This window comes from Triticum urartu, chromosome 4A (assembly GCF_056163025.1).
Source record: "Triticum urartu cultivar PI428250 chromosome 4A, HENAU_Tu73, whole genome shotgun sequence".
Classification (NCBI taxonomy): domain Eukaryota; kingdom Viridiplantae; phylum Streptophyta; class Magnoliopsida; order Poales; family Poaceae; genus Triticum; species Triticum urartu.
The window spans coordinates 589,952,045-589,970,998 of NC_141876.1; the positions used below are offsets into that span (position 1 = coordinate 589,952,045).

Genomic DNA, 18,954 nt, shown 5'->3' on the forward strand with positions numbered 1-18,954 from the left:
ATATCAAAGATGTTTTAAGTTACCAAACTTAAACTTGTCAGCAAAGCAGAATTTGTCCCATCCTTGTGAGTCAAATAGACGCAACGATTTGGAGCTCTCAACAACCATTTCAAGTGCACAAACTACATCATTTTCAACCCAGGGGTCAGTGTGAATGATAATAGTGCGCAAGTTCTTGAAACGGGAGAATTTCTTGACATCATCAGCAGAGAAACTGTCAATATTGGCAATACAGAGGTACCGGAGTGTATCCTTTTCATCTTTAAGCTGGACGGGATTATCTATTCTTGCACATTCACCAATGGACATGTTCCTCGCCAATCAAATCATGCATTACATACCATTCTTCTTCCAATTGACCATCTCTTGACTTCATATTCAAGAATGACTTTCTAGTTAGCTGAGCCAAGTACTCTTCTGCAGTTTCCTCCAAAGTGTGAGTGTCGCTTAGAGCTTGTGAGATCAATCCTGAGCCAATCCATAGTTGTACCAATTTTTTCTTCAGAAATCCATAGTCATCGCGAGGAATTATGCAACAATAGCAAAAACAAATCTGTAACTCTGTTGGTAGGTGGTAGTAGCTTAATCTGAGAACCCTCATAATATCCTCCTCTGTTCCTTTAAAATGCTCCAATCCTTTGTGCAAAAATCTGCTCCAGTACTCAACCGTTGCCTTATCTTGCAAATGCTCACCAACAACCTTACATACCAAGGGAAATCCTAGCAGTTTCTTTGCAATCTGTTCTCCAATTAACCTCAAATTTCCGTAGTCTGCTAGATTCTTCAACCCGGAAAAGGCATGATGAGTGAAGAGCTCAAAAGTTTCATCTTCCTGTAGTCCTTGCAATGCCAAGCGTTGATCTATTTTGACCCCCATTACTCTGGCAGCCATGTCCGCTACAGATTGCATACGGGTTGTCAACAAAACTTTACTTCCAGCATTGTTCAGTTTCTTCAATGGAGCAAATAAATTTTCCCATTCATCCGTTTTCTTATCTTCCCAAACATCATCCAGAACTAGCAAAAATTTATCAGACATGAGCTTTTCTTTCAGATCTCGCTGTAGTGGTTCCAGCTGATCAGCCTTTGGTTTTGCGCCCGTAGCGCATTCCAATATTTTTCTCGTCAGTGATGTTGCGTCAAAGCTAGTTGACGCGGTGACCCATATGAGCTTAAAATGATCCAACACCTCTTTCTGTTCGCATATGGTTTGAGCCAAACTTTTCTTCCCCATGCCACCATGGCCAACAACTGAAAGAATAGAAACAATATTGGTCTGGCTTGATGTATTTTCTAGACATCCAATGATCTTCTCTTTTTCCTTTTCTCGTTCAAGGAAAATAGTTGCACTCAACGTGGAAGCAGTTTGGCAAACATTGTCCACTTGCACTTGCTGCTCACTGCTGGAAAAAGCTCCATTGAGATGGTCTGTGAGGCTGAGGAAACTGTCAACACCACCAACAACCTTATCTAAAGCATCCACCGGTTTCATCAGCTTTCTGACAATGTCACCATCAACAACTTTTTTGAGAGTTTTGACACTCCGAAGTTTGAACAGATTTCACAAACTTGTGCTTCATCTTGTCAAACAAAGAACCCCATTCAGCAATATTTTGATCATTGGCCTTCTCCTCGAGCTCATAGTATTCAAGCTCGTCGATGGCATCCTTAGCCGCCTCGACAGCGTCCCTCAGCTGCCACAGCCACACATCCAGGGTGCTGCTCTGTTCTCTGACATATTCGGGGTTGACAGCATTGAACACTGCTTGGATCTTGGGCATGGCGAGCACGAGTTTATTTTTGACCTCATCCATGTGTGGAGACTTGAAGTATTTGCTGACATAGGTGAAAGATTTATTGACCAAGAAGGATATGGCCGGAGTTGCTACAGACTTTCGTGCGAAAACGAGTGCGGCTGGGACTGGCATCTCTGTGGATGGATGGTTTTGCCTTGTGCAATGTGTATTGGTGTGAGACTGACAAACGAAGGCTTGTCCGGGCTTCTCTGTGGATGGTTGGGTCTGCAAAATGAGCTCAGCTGGGACTGGTGGATGGATGGATGGCTCTGCCTTCTACAATGTATGTTGGTGTGAGACTAACTAACGAAGGCTGGTCCGAGCTTCTCTATGGATGGATGGTTCTACAAAAATGAGCACAGCTTGGACTGGTGGATGGATGGTGTGCAATGTTTGTTAGTGCGAGCCTGACAAACGAAGGTTGGTCCGGGCTTCTCTGTGGATGGATGGTTCTGCAAAAATGATGTGTGTTGGTCAGCACTCAGCAATGTGCAAACAAATTGGAGGCGACGAAGGAGTCGTAGGAAGCGAGGGGAAGAGACAGAGTATACCTGTTGGGACGATGCCCTCCACTAGGCGAAATCCTTGGCTTCACCTCCCGCTCCTAGCTAGATTGCTGGCTCCTCGCGACAAATCCGGAGCTGACAAACTTGCTCGTCAGCTAACTCCACTTTGTCCTCTAGATTACTGGCTCCCCACGACGGACTACATGGAGCTGGCCGGCTTAACACTGGTCGGCCAGCAAAGTGCGGCACGAAGCTCGGTTTCAGCGACTCGGCTAGATTGAACTACAGTCGGCTCTCTGCTCCTCCACCCTTTCCACTCAGTCGAATTGTAGCGCTGGGCGCTACTCCCGGAGCCGAGTTGTGTGGATCGCAATAGGCTGAATGTGGGAGTAGGGGGATTCAGGAGGGAGAAGGGGAAAGTTGAGTGAGGAAGAAGGATCTGGGGGCAGGATCAACAAGGATGTAGCTGGAGTTGTGCTACAGACTTCCCTGCAAAAACGAGTGCAGCAGTGCGATAGGTGCTTTATAATGGGTTTAATCTTGTGGTGTCCTCACCCAGTGACAGAAGGGGTAATGAGGCACATATTGTATTGTTGTGAGTAAGGGTAAAATGACTGGGTTTATTCATATTGGGTGGGTTTACTTTGTCCACATCATGTCATCTAGCTTAAGGTGTTACTCCGTTTGTCATGAACTTAATACCATAGATACATGCTTGATAGCGGTTGATTGGTGGTTTAATAGTGTAGATGTAGGCAGGAGTCAGTTCAACAGTAATTTGTCTACCCATCGTATGGTATGTGTTTGAGAGAAAAGCATTTAGTGAAAACTATGGCCCCGTCTCTACTTTTATCATATTATAAAAACCAAAAATACTTTGCTACAATTTATTTACTTTTATTTTGTTTTGCAATTTATCTATCTACCTATACAAGATTTGATCCTTTCAAGTAACGAGTTCAAAGGGATTGACAACCCTCTTGCCCACGTTGGGTGCAAGTATTTGCTTTTGTGTGTGCAAGTGTTGTTCACGATGCTTTGCATGATTCTCCAATTTTTTCGGTAAACCTTGGTTCTCACTCATGGAAATACTTATCTCTATTATACTGCTTCATCCTTCCTCTTCGGGTAAAATCCCAACGTAGCTCACAAGTAGCAGGGATGTGAAGGGATTGAAGAAAAAAAAGGAAAGTTATGATTCTGGTCATAACGTAGAAGGAAGGTTCAGATACAAGAGTAGGAAGGCATTACATATATCTATCAATCGGTCAATCAAATTTTTGCATTAAAAAATACCAAAAAACCAGCAAGAGGTGTGGCTGAAAAATAATCTTAGGGATGAGGTGGTTCGTGCGATGATAGTGATCGTTGGAGGTGAGAAATCTGGAAGCGAGGAAGCAATCGACCAACTTTCCTTCAATAGTTGAGATAATTTTAGAATATTTTTCAATAAAGAATAAATGTCCTTTGTGCTCCGTATTTTGATAATATTCCATAACAAATTAAGTAGCTACATATTGATTTCATAACGGTATTTGTTTCTATGGTGTAGGTGTGTCATGATTTACATGTTAGTTTCCTTGAAATTCGTCATTTGTTTCCTAAAGCAAATTGCGCTAATGAGAGGTATCGTTTGATTTGAGTAAGTTAGAAAAGTTAGATACGTGATCTTTTTGCGTTAGGAAAGTGTTGGGTTGCAAGGAAAGAGAGTATTTTTAAGTTATTTAATTGCATTGATGAGAGGGATCGGTTGATTTGTGTGAGTTAGGAAAGTTAGATCCATGGTCTTTTGTATGTTAGAAAAGTGTTGTTTTGCAAAGGAAGTGTGCATTTATATGTTATTTAATTGCATTGATGGGAGGGGTCGGTTGATTTGGGTAAATTAGAAAAGTTAGATCCATGATATATTTTTTACGTTTGGAAATTGCTTGTTTAAAAGGAAAGAGTTGATTTGTACGTTATTTGTTTCCTTATAATCCAGTGAGAGGGGTGATGGGAGGTGAGGCAAAAATAAACCAGTGAGAGGTGAGGCGAAAATAAACCTATGAAAGAGGGTGGTGGGAGGTGAGATGAAAAAAAATCGTGTATGCCAGCCTACCAACTCCCCCTTTAGAAGTAGAGAATAGCAGAGATACAGGTTGAAGAAACTTTCTAGTGTTAATTATTTGCATCCCTAATTAATTAATTGCATTAATGACTCGATTTCATAATTGATTTGTCGCACAAAAATCCCTACTTAAATAGACTTAATTAACTGCATGCATAATTAATTGTCTGGCTAATTAATTACATTAATGACTTGATTTTCAAATTGATTCGTTGCTTGTTTCCAAATCTTCTTTTGTACTTTTTTTCATGTGAGACAAGGGAGGTGGGTTTTCTTATGCGTGTGGGAAGATGAGAGCGGATGGGTTTCTTTGTAGGGGGTCAACGGGAGGAGATCGAGTTGGACGTACCACGTCTAATCCACAACACCACTTTAATAGTAGAGATACGGTTGGAAAAACTTTCTACTATATTAATTATCCACATCCCTAATTAGGTGACTAACTAATCAATTGTTGCATTAATGACTTGATTTTCATAATTGATTTGGCACAGATAAAATCCCTACTTATACGGACTTAACTAATTACATGTGTAATTAATTATCTAGCTAATTAATTGCATTAATGACTTGATTTCCAAATTGATTTGATGCTTGGTTTTCAAATTGTTTTACATTAATAACTGATATACAAATTAATTCATTGATAATTTTCGTGATTAACGTGATCCTTATGTCCAAATAATGATATTCTAATAATTAACGTGATCATTTCATTACACACCAGATTATACTTTTCATTATTAACATGATACTCATGTCCAAAAAGTAATACTCTCCATAATTAAAGTGATCATACTGTTAAACGCTCAATAGTACTTTGCATAATTAACATGATCCTACCGCCAAGTAATGATACTCTTCATAATTAATGTGATCCTTCCGTCCAAAGAATGATACTCTTCATAATTAATGTGATCCTCTCGTTCAAGTGCTCGATTATACTTTATAAATTAACTGGTATGGCTAATTAATTGCATCCAGCCATGGGCAAGGCAAAAATTGCACAAAAGATAATTAACATGATTTTTGGGCATCAATGACTGCATGCAAACGAGCGAAACGACCTACGGACTCCCCCTTTAGGAGCATAGATGACTTCTAATTTATTTTCTATTTTTAAATTTGTGAAAAAATTAACTCAAAAATACCTATTTAAATATTGAAACTGTTCCAATTTGGAACATAATTTAAATTCATATAAAAATCATGTTCAGAAACATTTTTTTTGAGTTCATGAACATTATTTTGAATTTGCAAAGAATTTTTTCAAACCATGACATTTTTTAAATTCCTAAACAGTTTTGAATTAGTGAACTTTTTCAAATTTGTGAATATTTTTTGGATCATGAACATTTTTTCAAATTCATTACCTGAATTTGCAAAAAAATTAGCCACCGTGAATTTATTTTGAAATTGTGAACATTTTTCAAGTTTATGATCATTTTTGGAATTCACAAACAAGTTTTGAATGTCCATGCAGTTCTAAAAAATTATGAACATTTTCAAATCCATGAACATGTTTTGAATGCATTAATATTTTTTGAACACATGAATATATTTGGAATTCAGGAACATTGTTTATACTTGGCAACATTTCTCAAATTCACAAATAGTTTTTGAAATTGCAGACATTTTTTGAAATCAGGGTTTTGCAATGCCGCATTTTTTAATTGACAAATTTTTTTTGAAATAGAAAGCATTTTCTCAAATTCACAAATATTTTCTGGATTCGTCAATATTTTTTGAATTCGGAACATTTTTAAAATTCATGCGTATTTTTTAAACGCGCAATTTTTTTCAATTCGTGAATATGTTTTTGAATTCATGAACATTTATTGAATTCGTGATAATTTTAAATTTCTGATTTGTTTGAAATTGCAAAAAAAATGAATTCATGATTTTTTTCAGATTTGTGGAAATTTTAAATTTTCAAATATTTCCCTAAATTGGTGAATACTTTTAAAAAACTATAAAACGGTCAAATGAGTAGAGAAATGAAGAATCAGGCATGGAAAGAAAAGAAATAGTGTGAAAGAAATATATTTTTAAAACCAGTGGGAAAGTTATCACAGCGAACGAGTCGAGCGAAAAAAAGGAGAAGGAGAAAAATGGGCCAGTCCAACACCTGCGCGCGCACTTTTCTGTTCCGGGCTGCCTGGCCCGCGTACGCCTGCCGATCTTTTCATTAGGCCCTGTCCACCCTTTCTCCCCCCCCCCCCCCCCCCCCCCTCCGGCTCCGCCACCGCCGCCGTCGGCCAACGCCGAGTCAGGGGGACCGCCATCGCCTCCGCCGCGAAGCGTGCTTCCGTGCACAAGCTCTCCAAGGAGGAGTTCTGGGCCTTGGCTGAGAAGATCCGGTCGACGGACGCGGCGGCGGCCGTGGAAATGCTCGAGTCGTATCTCGCCACAGATGGATGAGGGGGCAGTTGATAGGTGGGTTCTTTGGCAGTACTTTGTTCACTGTAAGCTGTTTGAATTGCTTTTAAGAGATTTTTTTTCCTTTATTGTTAATACGAATTTCCTCTCATGACTAGGGATTGTGGAGGAAAAGAGTTCCATGCCATGCCATGCCATGGTTTAGCAGTTGGGCTGTGGATGGCGATCACAGCTCACAAGACTCTTTGCAGGCTGAAGACTGAAGTCAGGTAGGAACCATCAAACAAGTGCCAACTAAGCCTTAACTCTGCTCTACATTTCAACAAATGCAGAGAACGTTGTATTACAATCACAGTAGGATCTTTATCATCACTCTACCATTATGTCTAGCCAGTGAAAGTTTTAAACGTACTCGGGCAACATTGCAAAAACTCATTTCTTAAGTCAGGTAAGGAATCATCACATAAGCGTCAACTAGGCCTTAACTCTGCTCTACAATTTGGTAATTATAAAAGACCGTGTTGCAAACTTGGTAAGATCTTTATTATCACCCTCGCACTATGTCTAGTGAAAGTTTGAAGTCCGACCAGCATAGCAAAAGTCAGAATCATTCTGGAAGATTGGAACCTTGAGATGCATACTGCTTATGCCAATCAATAACCTTAGCATCCACTGAATGCTTAATTTATTTCTAACACCGTATTTGATTGGACAAGGAACAGACAAACCGAGAAGCCCGATCTGGAGATCGTCGGAATCAAGATAATCATTCGCGGTATACCAGGAGTGGAGAGGAGTGCTCTGTGTTTTATGTGTAAAAACACATCATGGACTCCAGGCTAGACTTCCAATAAAGGTTTACCAGTTTCAAACACCCATGCACGTTTAAAACTAACAGCTACACACACCATCTATGATCTATCCTGATTATTTCAAGAGCTGTACTTCCCGTTACGAGTTTCTTCACAGGTAAATACCCTACGCATCTACTTAAAAATTTCAAGCTGTCAGTTCAAAAAAGAAAATCCAAGCTGTGAGATCAATGCTTATCTGAAATGCAGAAACACAGATTGTGCAATTGTACAAAAGACACAGCAGGTTGTAGATAGATTGTGCAAGCGAAAATAGCAGATTGCTCACTCGGAGACTAAAGATCTGCAAATGTCAAAACACCGAATTTTGTCCCTTTGGATTACACTTGTGATCTAAGCCCTGAAATGTCAAAACCGAAGTTCTCTTTTATTGTTTTAGCAGTAGATGGGGTTTTCTTCTCTGCAGATGCTTTCTTCTTGGCCTCTTTACCATCTGCCCTCTTCATCGCAGCTGCTAGCTTCCTTCCTTCTTTCTTCGCGGCAGCTGCCTTCTTCCTTGCTTCAGCGTCTGCGGCCTTCATTTTTGCAGCTTCTTCCTTCCTATCAAGTGTCTCTGCAGCTGTCTTTTTTGCACCTTTTTTGACTTTTACTCTGGAAGGGCAACACTAGCTTCGAGGGCCTCTTTCCCGACTGCTTGCGAGTTACACATGGTTTATCATTATGTAACACAGCAACATGTACTGCGTCGGTTGATTTGTGACAGGATAGCGAAGAGGTTTTGCTCTTCCGAGCTCGGCCGCGTGTCTGATAGGAAGAAGCTTTGGCAGGCTGAAAGAATGACATTCCAAATAGAAACTGAAGTCGCAAGCAAAAAATTATAAAGCATGAATGGTCAGGACAAAATTACCTCGGTAGCAGCAGGCTCTGAAAATTTTGACTTGCTGGTTTGGCGATGACAATGTAGAGCCCTAGCCCTAGCGGCAACTGTTTTTGAGCTTTGCGCCGATGTTTGATGTTCCTGGCATACCCGACATTACCATAAATTACTAACAGATGAATTTACACATTGAGCAAAATATATACTCCAGGCTGCACGTTGAGAGGATACATCATGGTTTAGAGTAGCAACTACGTATACAATGGTGCAAGTAAGAGCTGCAAGAAGAGGCCAAGGCGTGCGCCACTGACCCACATGCATACTGAGGGTCAAGCCTCCAAGAACCACACCTCTAAGGAGGTAGCGACATCATCGATGGCGCCGTGGTCCTCAGATCCAGCTCCGAATCGGCAAGCTGGATCTGGGTTTCACCCAGAGAGGACTGGACCACAAGGCATCGATAAGGTCGGGCAGGGCTTTCGCCTGGAGCCGCATGGTCACCACTCACAGCAAGGTTCATTATACTACAGGTATAACAAACCTGATATTAGGACAGTGAGGTGCTAGTCCTGCACCTCTAAGCTGCTGACCAGCCAGCCAATGTCGTGTAGGATCTCCCGATGAACGTGGATTCAGTTAATGATTCAGCCAGCCGGCCCAGTACAATGACCCATATTACAGCCAGTGCACCCTCATCTGACTGTAATATGGATTCAGTGAACACATACTCTTGGAGATCAATTGATTCGACATATTGGACTCAATGACAATTAGATTAGTGTAGTGAAAATAATACATCTTACACAGATACCTGGGTTTGAATTTCACCAGCAGGAGAGAACCAGGCATCGCTCAGTAGGCGAGAGGCAAACGTGCTCCCCCAGACCTCCCGGGTCTGATTGTCGGCCTCCCCTGTAGTTTCTTCCAAATGAAATGCCACAGATCCTTGGCTCAATGGTCGAATAACTTCAGCACCATATTGTCCTAGATCCAGGTCCCAGTCTATATCATCATAATCCATTTCTACACCATCATATAGAGCTACTCTTGGATCATTCTGAAGTCTAAGCATCAAGTCATCAAAAGGGATACATGCACCTGAAACTACATGCTGATCTGCAGGCATAGCTTCAACACAGAACAGAGCAGTTACTTAAATACTGGGAAGGACAACACCGCAAGCAGCGGCTAAACAATGAAAAACATGTGTAGTAAAATTAGAAGTGCTATACAAAAGCTGCATCAAAGACAAAACAAACACGAGATGAGTAAATCTTAGATACCAACTTCGCGCGCAGATATGTCTCTAGCCTCTTCTTCTTCGCACCTATCATCATCAATATTTGCTTCATGCCTCGTCATCGCAGCTTCAAAAATTAATATACAATGAAATACGAGACGTTAAAAAGCATAAAAACACTGACAAGATTAATAAAGGTATGTACTATACAGATCTCGTTGCAACTAACTGGACATCAAATTCAACACTTTCAGATAACACTGGGTAAATAGTAGTACCTCCACCTCCTGTCTCCAATGTCTCAACAGTCTGGCAGAATTGTCCCGACAGAGGTAAATGCTTGAGATTTGCAGGTACCTCCTTACTAACATTGGCGTCACCAGATGATCCACTATGAACTGAAGCATGGTTGTCAAGATCATCCATGCAGGTGGCAACAGTAGGCAGCGCGGAAGGTGGATTAGCTACAGAACAAAAGTTAATAGAAACGTGATCAAAATTAACATAAAAAGAATAAGATGAACATCCAATCACCTTGATTCCTGTCAGGTAGGATTGTGGCATCATCCACTTTGTCTGCTCTGAAACCCCATAGCTCATCAACATGCTCTAAAATACAAATACAAATGTAACTATAGTAATGTGCTAACATAGCATACAGAACAAAAAAGCTTAATTATTAATCTAATGGTACCTAGCTGTGACGCAAGACGATCGTAATCTCCTTGCAAAATATGCGTGAGAGAAATATTAGCAGTGGCATCCTGCTGACCCAGAGCACTCATGGGTCAAATGCAGCAGCCTGAAGACCGCCGGCAACAGTTTCTGATGTACCCATCTCCAGGGACATAAAACTGCCTTGCACTTGGTCTTTGGTCAGCGGCAACACTTCCTCGGTTGGACCAGAACCCTCTATTTGTGTAGATGTTATGACAGCTGAAAGTACATGCTGATCTGCAGGCATAGCTTCAACACAAACGGAGCAGTTACTTAAATACTGATGCACGGACAGTAATGCTCCCAGCAGCTAAAATTAGAAATGTAAAACAAATATGAGAGCAGTGAGCAAAATCTTAGATACCAGCCTCCCGTGCAGCTATCTCTCTAGCCTCTTTAGCTTTGCGCCTATCATCAACATTTGCTTCTTCCATCACCTCAGCTTGAAAAAGATAATAGGCAATGCAAAATGAGTCGTTAAAAACATTAAAACATAAACTAGAGTAATGAAATGATGTATCGTACAGATACAATTCCAACATCTACGTCCAGTTCCATCAAATTCAGAACATTCAGATAACTAGGGTAAGTGTAGTACCTCCTGCCTCTAATGTCTCAACAGTCCGGCAGGGTTGTCGGGGCGGAGATAGATGCTCAAAATTTGCAGGTACCTTCTTACTAAGATTGACATCACCAGATGATTCATCATGAACTGAAGCACAGTCGACAAGATCATCTGTCAGGACAGGAACTGTAGGCGATGGGGCTAAAGAAATAAGAAACGGTTAAATAGAAACGTAGGCAAGAAATATACAATAATCTTGATTCTTGTCAGGTGCGTATGATTGACTCATCAATGACAGAAAAAAAATATATAATTGTAGTAATGTGTTAATCGCAGCATAGAGGACAAAAATTGCTTAATAATTAAATATAACGGTACCTAGCTGTGACGCCAGACGACTATCGTTATCACCTTGCACAATTTGCGTGAGAGAAATATTAACGTTGGCATCATGCTGACCCTGAGGACACATTGGGTCAAATGCAGCAGCCTGACGACTGTTGCAAACAGTTTCTGATGTACCCATCTCCAGAGACGTAAAATCGTGTTGCACCCGGTCTTCGGTCAGCGGCAAGACTTCCTCGGTTGGCTCATCATTCTCCATTTGAGTAGATGGTGCAGGTACAGAAGCTGATGGAGTTGGTATGCTCGATGGTCGAATAGGAGAGGGAGTATGTGGGGCTGCAGGTTGCATGATCTCTCGAAGCTCATGCACCACCCTGGTGTGTGCAAGTTGGATTACCTTACACACATCATCATCACATCTTTGGACAGCAGCAATCACAGCATACTTTCTAGATTGAGTCAAGCCAGTCAAGCAGTCAAAAGAGTCAGCCAGTTGTTGACGCAAGCTAGGCACAAAATTTATATGAGACTGAGTATCCTCGAAATAGCAGGTACCCTCCCTCGACCTAAGCTGATAACAGTAAAAACATAGTGATGTCATTTGAAATCTGAGATTATAATGAACAATATATCGATTATTGTATGGTTCGAAGAGAGGACGCACCGCAAGTTTACCATATGTTTCGAGGCCGTTCAGACCCTTCCACCTATCCTCATTCAATATCCCCAGTATAGTGCCAGTGGTGAAGTGTGCAATGCGTGGGATTTCAATAGCATCAAGGCGATTCAAACTGAATAGATTGTCCAAATAAAAAACCTACAAAAATAGCATGTCAACATTATAAAGAACTGAAATGCAGATCACGTCCTTTGATTAAAACAGAAAAAAAGTGACAAAACAGGGCGATGACGTACAATATAAAAGAGGGTACAACTACTGATGGACAGGGTTCCTCCAGCCAATTTCTTGGACTTCCAGGCAACAATAGCATCACGATGGTCGTCAACAAGGACCTTGCACCAATCAACATTTGGGAGATTACCCAAGTCAGAAGTCCAGGCGGCATCCCTCCCTGTGATATATGTTGCTGTCGTGGGGAATAAGAGACGATTGAACACAATTAGAATGAAGCATCTTATCGTCAATTCGTCCTCACCCTTGAGTTTGATGCGTTCGTACAAGACATCGTAAGTAATTTTCTTTTTCTTAGGGACACCGAGTAGCTCCTTAAGCTTCAAAAGTTCTTCTCTTCTTTGTGCATAGGAGAAAATAGGTGGGTCTCCGCCACCAATCGGTATGCCAAGGACACAATGCACAGCATGGGGTGTGATCTTAAGACCGCCTTGCATGCCAACTTCGATCAGAAGGGAAAATGCGCTTGTATTATCCAGCAGAAATATTGGTAGGTTCCTTGTCTCGAGCGCATTAATACTCAATTTGAGCACCTCCCCGAAACCCAGCTGCTTGATTATATTCTTCTGGCCATCTGTTAAAATCTTAACAGCTGAAACAATTAAGTTTGGACTTTGGAGTGCACCTTATGGTGGGAGACCTCTTGGAGACCTTCTTAGGCTGCAAAAATTATAATTATATAAATGCAGCATACTATCGGATAATTAAGAATAGTAATGTAATTCGAAGTATATATGACCAAAAGAGAGACACTGATTGGCACTTTGGCAGCATTGTCTAGATAACAACTAGCATCAGAAGGATACTATCAGCAAGGAACTATTAGTGAGAGGTATTTATGCTATCAATACACTGCACTGCATGGGATTAACATAAATTACCTTGGCAACTTTTGCTTTATGGCTATTCCTCTTGGAGCGAGTAGTCTGTTGTGCAACGCGGGAAACTGTCGGGTCTATAGAAACACCATCGCCATTTCGGTCTCCCGTGGGCATGGGCTCCAAAGGAGCGGGAGCCTTCCTCTTGCGCACCCGAGGTTTCGACTTTGAAGAACCAGCTGAGGCAGAAGGTGGTTCATCTGCAGATGCAGGTGGGGTGGTATGTAAAGAACAGGCTGCGGCGTTACCAAGGACACGATCAGCCGCTCCGCCTTCAATCTGAACTGTGGGCGCCATGCCCATTGTTTGAGGGGGCGCCGAAGCAAGCGTGATACTGAAGGTGATGCCCTGAGCCTGAGGGAGAGGACCCTCAAAACGGTAGGCTGCATTGTTCAGGCTGTCCTGGACAGTAAGCCTGCGAAACTTAGGTGGTCTAGCGCCAGTAACGTCCATATATACCTTCATAGCAGAGCCCCTAAAAAGTGTGGAATGAAATTGCAACATATTTGTCTGTCAATTCAAATTACTACGTGAAGAAACGTGTAGAGTAGGGAGTAGATAATAGCTCGACATAACAAGTATACTAATTCTGAGATGCTTGGAACTTGAAAAAGAAACCCTATATTGAACGTGACGCAACCGCAGAAATGGGCACACCAGATTTTACAAAATCTGAGACGGTAAAGGGTACGATCGAGCTGACTTACCCGAGCAGGGGGCCGAGATCTGATCGAGCTGCCGGGGACGGGGAGGCGTCGCCGCCGGGAAGGACGAACGGGGCAGCCGGGAGACGAGATGATAGAGAGAGAAGGGGTATCGGAATTAACGAGAAAGGCAGGGAACGGGCAGCAACAGCGGTAAGTAGCCACCAGCGGGTGACTTCTTTGGGGCGTGACACATATACGCCTTGGTTGAGACACACGATACCCTATCAGCTGCACGCATGACTTGGTCGAGACACGTATTCTTCTCCCGGCCCCTTATCTCCGTCGGCGAGCTCACCTATAACTTTTTTTTTCTAAATTTGCCAACACTTTATTGATCTATGTGAATGTTCAAAAGAATATTGGGTCATGAGGATAGATAAGTCACAAATGACGACCCTGATAAGCATATCGAAGTCCAAGTGTTTGGCAAGATTATGAACTCACGTAAACCTTAAGCCCGACCTAGAAAGCTGTAAACGGAAGCCTGAACCAGGCGAGAATCTTCTTTCAGGCTGCAAAATGAAGCCCGAGCCTAACCCAAAGCAAGCCCGACCTTGCCCGGCCCAGTTTTTTGCCGGGGCTATACCCTTGATCTGATTTAAACCTGTGGATTCATCTGCTGCTTTGGGGGTCGGTGTTGGGGAGAGGAATCCGGGTGTCTCGGCTCCGGCTACTAGATATGTTAGGGTTTTAGTCCTTGTAGTGACAACGCCCAGGCGAATGACGATGCTTCATCTTCAAAGTGGGCCTTCCCGGCTCCGATCCTCCTAAGTTTGTCTATCGAGATGGATTAGACAAAGCTGCGGTGTAAATTCATGTCGGCTCCTTGGAGCGGCTAGGTTAGGTTTATTGTCGTGCAACACAACGACGAGATTTGATGCAATGTGCTTCGAATCTATAGAAACCCAATGTAGACCAAAAAATGTCGACAGTTGTGATCTGGGTAAGAATTTGTCGTCTAGAGAACAAAACGCGGGAGAAGGCATGTAAAACCCCTCAATTCTGATCAGACGGGATTGGAAACTACGGTGATGTTGCACACCACTGCATGGTATAGCGTGCCGGTCTTTGATATAACGTCTCATGAACCTTATATCCCTTGGAGTTGTACAACATAGACATAGCGCGTTTAAATACAGCTTATATTATTACAAACCATGTTCAACAAGATTCAAACTAATGGTACCGAAAGACATAGTACCACTATGATATTACGATTCTTAATCAGTCTCGGCTACTGATACAGTAACCGCTCTCATTACTACCCTAGTCTAAGTTTGTTGTTTCAATCCTTCTTATCCATAGCCTTCGCCATAAGCAACAACATAGTTGACTCCTTCAACTCCACCTAACAAGTCTTGCTTCTCGTAAAAGTACTCTCTAGTTCTGTTGGAATCTTTGGGCATCTCCTCCAAATATTCAGACTCTAAAGAGTAGAATATAAAGGGATAAGTATAGATGGTACTAAACAAGTTCATAGATACTGTGAGTGGATGGTGTCCTGCAAATGTACATGGCTTTGCAACAATATTGTGATAAGTAAGGTTTATCAATCCCTACAGTTGCATCGTCATTTACGCAACTACGCTCATCCAAACCGGATTTTGGAAATAGTTCAGTAAAGTCGGGTGCTAGGGGAAACGACAAAAGGTGGGAATTAAACTAAGTACTAGAGCGAACCAAAAATAAATACTAAACTAAGCTAAGGAAATTAACTAGGGAGAATTGATGTGATGTTTTAGACGAGTACCCTGGTGCCTAGGTATGGCTTCGTTCTGCTTTGGTGTCGAATGGAGTTAAGCTGAGTCAGTACCTTGCATTATAGGATATGAAAATCGATCAATGGTGGGCGGTCTCTCACATAACATTGTCTCTTAAGTAGTGCCATATTGAGACAACTCAATCGTCCCACTTCCCGTTCCATACCAGCGGCGGTAACAGAAGGACATTAATGTCACGAGGACCGTACTGAAGGCAATAGTTCTATGGGCAACCATTACTCCTATATAAGGTGTGTTCCCCTCAAGATATCAACGAATGTCACCAGGATGTCTATTGGATTGCACAACTACCTATCAACTTCATGTGTGGACTAGGGAGTTGAATGCATCCAACTACACCGATGGACTAGATATGTCCAATCACTAAATTACCGCAAAGGTAAATAATCAACACGAAGAAGACACACATGAGTAGACGACCCATATCAAATAACCACTCATTAGTTGACCAACTCATAGCCAACAATTACTCAAATAACAATACATATAAAAGGGGTTCAAGAGTTGTTATAATCCATCACGGATACCATGATGGGTGAAGAAGAAGGGGTGTTGGTGAGCAATGGAAGCTTTCTGCCATGGTGGTGGAGGTGGAGAGCATGAGAAGCACCTCCAGTTAGCGGCGACAACAACTGCGAGGAACGCGGCGAGCGGGGCTGCGAGCTCGTCCAATGCCTTCTTGACAAGCTCGATCTTCATGGAAGGGGAGCAGGTGAAGCACCTCTTTATTAGCGGTGATCAGGAGAAGAACCTCACTTCAGCTGCAAGGAACATGGCGAGCGGTCCATGGCCTTCTTGACGAGCTCGATCTTCACGGGCGGCACGTCGGCGTGGACTCGGCGCCATCCGACAGCCCGTCTATGCGCGACAACAGTACAAAGTGGAGGCAAGGCGACATGTACAGTTGCACAGGCAAGAGCGCGAAGATGTCCTTTATCATTGTTGGTGAAAGAACATGCGGTGCCCTCATGTTTGGTTTTGGTAATTGATGACAATCTCTATGGACTAATGTTTGCATTGAGTTATATTTGAAGGATTTGTCCATAGATTTTTCTTGAAGTCCATTTGTTGGTTTCAAGGAGTTTATGAGTTGACCATGGTGCTTTTAAGGAATTATTCAAAGATTGGTCATGTGAGTGTTGAGCTTATTGCAAGCATGTCTTGAAGAAGAAGATTGTGTGAACATTCATGTTTACCTTCAAGACATCATCTTAATGGAGAAAGTTGGAAAGATTCAAGGTTGCAGTGTGCAAGTTCAAGTGGAGCATCACAAAGAGATCAAATGCTTGAAGCTTGCCATCCATTGTGGTGACAATGGACTAGTGAAGATGTGCGGAAGAGTGGCTCACCCATAGTGGAGTATGGGGGAGCAATCAACTAGTCTTCATCGAGCCAACACAATCAAGAAAGGTGGTCCAACTTGAGGGAGTCAAGATCGTCATCATCTAGCTCAAGTGGACTATGTGCAAGACAAAGGTTTGCCCTTGATAGGTTTTCTATTTTACCGGTCTCATAGTGGTAGTTGGGAGACTGGGTTATAGGATCGATTGTCGTACTATCAAGGGGGGCTCTCGATGAGTAGCTTGACCGTATCGTTCATAGAGAGCTCAAACCTTTGCATCCTTGCATCATCCTTATTGGTTCTTGTTTGTTTCGCTTTGTGAGTCTTAGAGCTTATGGTCATCTTGATGACAAGCTTGAGTTCATCGAAAACGGAGTTCACATGCATTTTCTATGATGTTTTCGATGTTGGAGGTTTTGCCGGTTCTTCTCGGTTGGAGGTTTCACTCCTTTATTTGTTAGGCATACCTCCCCTGCCTCTTCTTACTATAACTAGTTGCTGTTTTGATGCTACTCGTCGTTTTGTATCCAACAAGCTTGAGTTTGCTCAATTCAGAGCTCTTATGAAGAAGTTATGGCAGTTCTGGTTTTCTCCTTGCGGTAGTACCGCGGTCGGCAGCGGTAGTACCGCTTGTAGCGTCAAGCAGTAGTACCGCTCCAGTACCGCTCTACTACCGCCTCGATTTTGGGTCCTGCACTTTTTGTGTCGGGTTTAGCAGTAGTTGCACGGTAGTAAGGCACGGTAGCTCCGCCTACCGCCTATAAGCGGTAGTACCGCTCCGGTCGGGCGGTAGTACCGCTACTGCATTACTGCCGCCGTACTCTGCTCTGCCCTGCCTCTTTTGGTCCCGTGTTTTGCTCCTCCAGCGGTAGTACCGCTTATAAGCGGTACTACCGCCCCAAGGTTCGTTTTGTTGCTCCTTTTCCCTGCTTCTTCCGCCCGAGCGGTAGTACCGCTCGTGTGCGGGCTGAGCGCTTAACGGTTGGATTTTTCCCCTCCTATAAAAGGGGGTCTTCTTCCCCAATGAACCTTATCCTTTGAGCTCGTGTTCTTCCCCATTGTTGATCTTCTTCGAGCTTGCTAACTCTCAATCCCTCCATGGATTCTTGCTAGTTTTTGAGGGAAAAGAGAGAGGAGATCTAGATCCACATTTCCACCAATCACTTTCTCCTCTATGTGAGGGAACCCCTTGGATCTAGATCTTGGAGTTCTTGGTGTTCTCTTTCTTGTTCTTCCTCTCATTTTCCTCCCTAGCATTAGTTGCTTCGGTGGGATTTGAGAGTGAAGGACTTGGGCACTCCGTGTGCGCTTGCCATTGCATTTGGTGCATCGATTTGAGTTCTCCACGGTGATACGTGGAAGTTACAAGTTGAGATGCTTATTACTCTTGGGTGCTTGGTACCCTTGAGCTTGTTCCTCTTGGGTGCTTGGGCGCCCTAGACGGTTGGTGGTGTTCGGAGCTCAATCATTATGGTGTAAAGCTCCAAGCAAGCGTCGGGGTCTCCAATTAGGTTGTGGAGATCGCCCCGAGCAATTTGACGGGTTCCGGTGACCGCCCCCAAGGGTTGCCAAAGTGTACGGGTTCGGTGACTGCCCCCAATGGTTGCCATTTGTACGGGTTCGGTGACCGTCCTCAAGGGTCCCTTAGTGGAATCACGGCATCTTGCATTGTGCGAGGGCGTGAGGAGATTACGGTGGCCCTAGTGGCTTCTTGGGGAGCATTGTGCCTCCACACCGCTCCAAACGGAGATTAGCATCCGCAAGGGTGTGAACTTCGGGATACATCGTCGTCTCCGCGTGCCTCGGTTATCTCTTACCCGAGGCCTTTTACTTATGCACTTTACTTTGTGATAACCATATTGTTTCTTGTCATATATCTTGCTATCACATAGTTGCTTATCTTGCTTAGCTTAAATTGTTGGTGCACATAGGTGAGCCTAATTGTTTTAGGTTTTGTGCTTGACAAATTAACCGCTAGGTTTATTCCGT

The 18,954-nt window shown here is 42.9% G+C and overlaps 1 long non-coding RNA gene and 1 pseudogene across 1 annotated transcript; one reads left to right on the forward strand and one right to left on the reverse strand.

Moving 5' to 3' along the window:
- Positions 1-1,928, reverse strand: part of LOC125554935 (putative disease resistance RPP13-like protein 1) — a 74,919-nt pseudogene extending 72,991 nt beyond the window's left edge.
- Positions 1,929-6,640: 4,712 nt separating this feature from the next.
- LOC125554346 (uncharacterized) lies at positions 6,641-8,178 on the forward strand. The gene is made up of 3 exons (XR_007304374.2): positions 6,641-6,845; positions 6,947-7,057; positions 7,511-8,178. It is a non-coding gene; the product is annotated as an uncharacterized LOC125554346 (long non-coding RNA).
- The last annotated feature ends 10,776 nt before the right edge of the window (positions 8,179-18,954 follow it).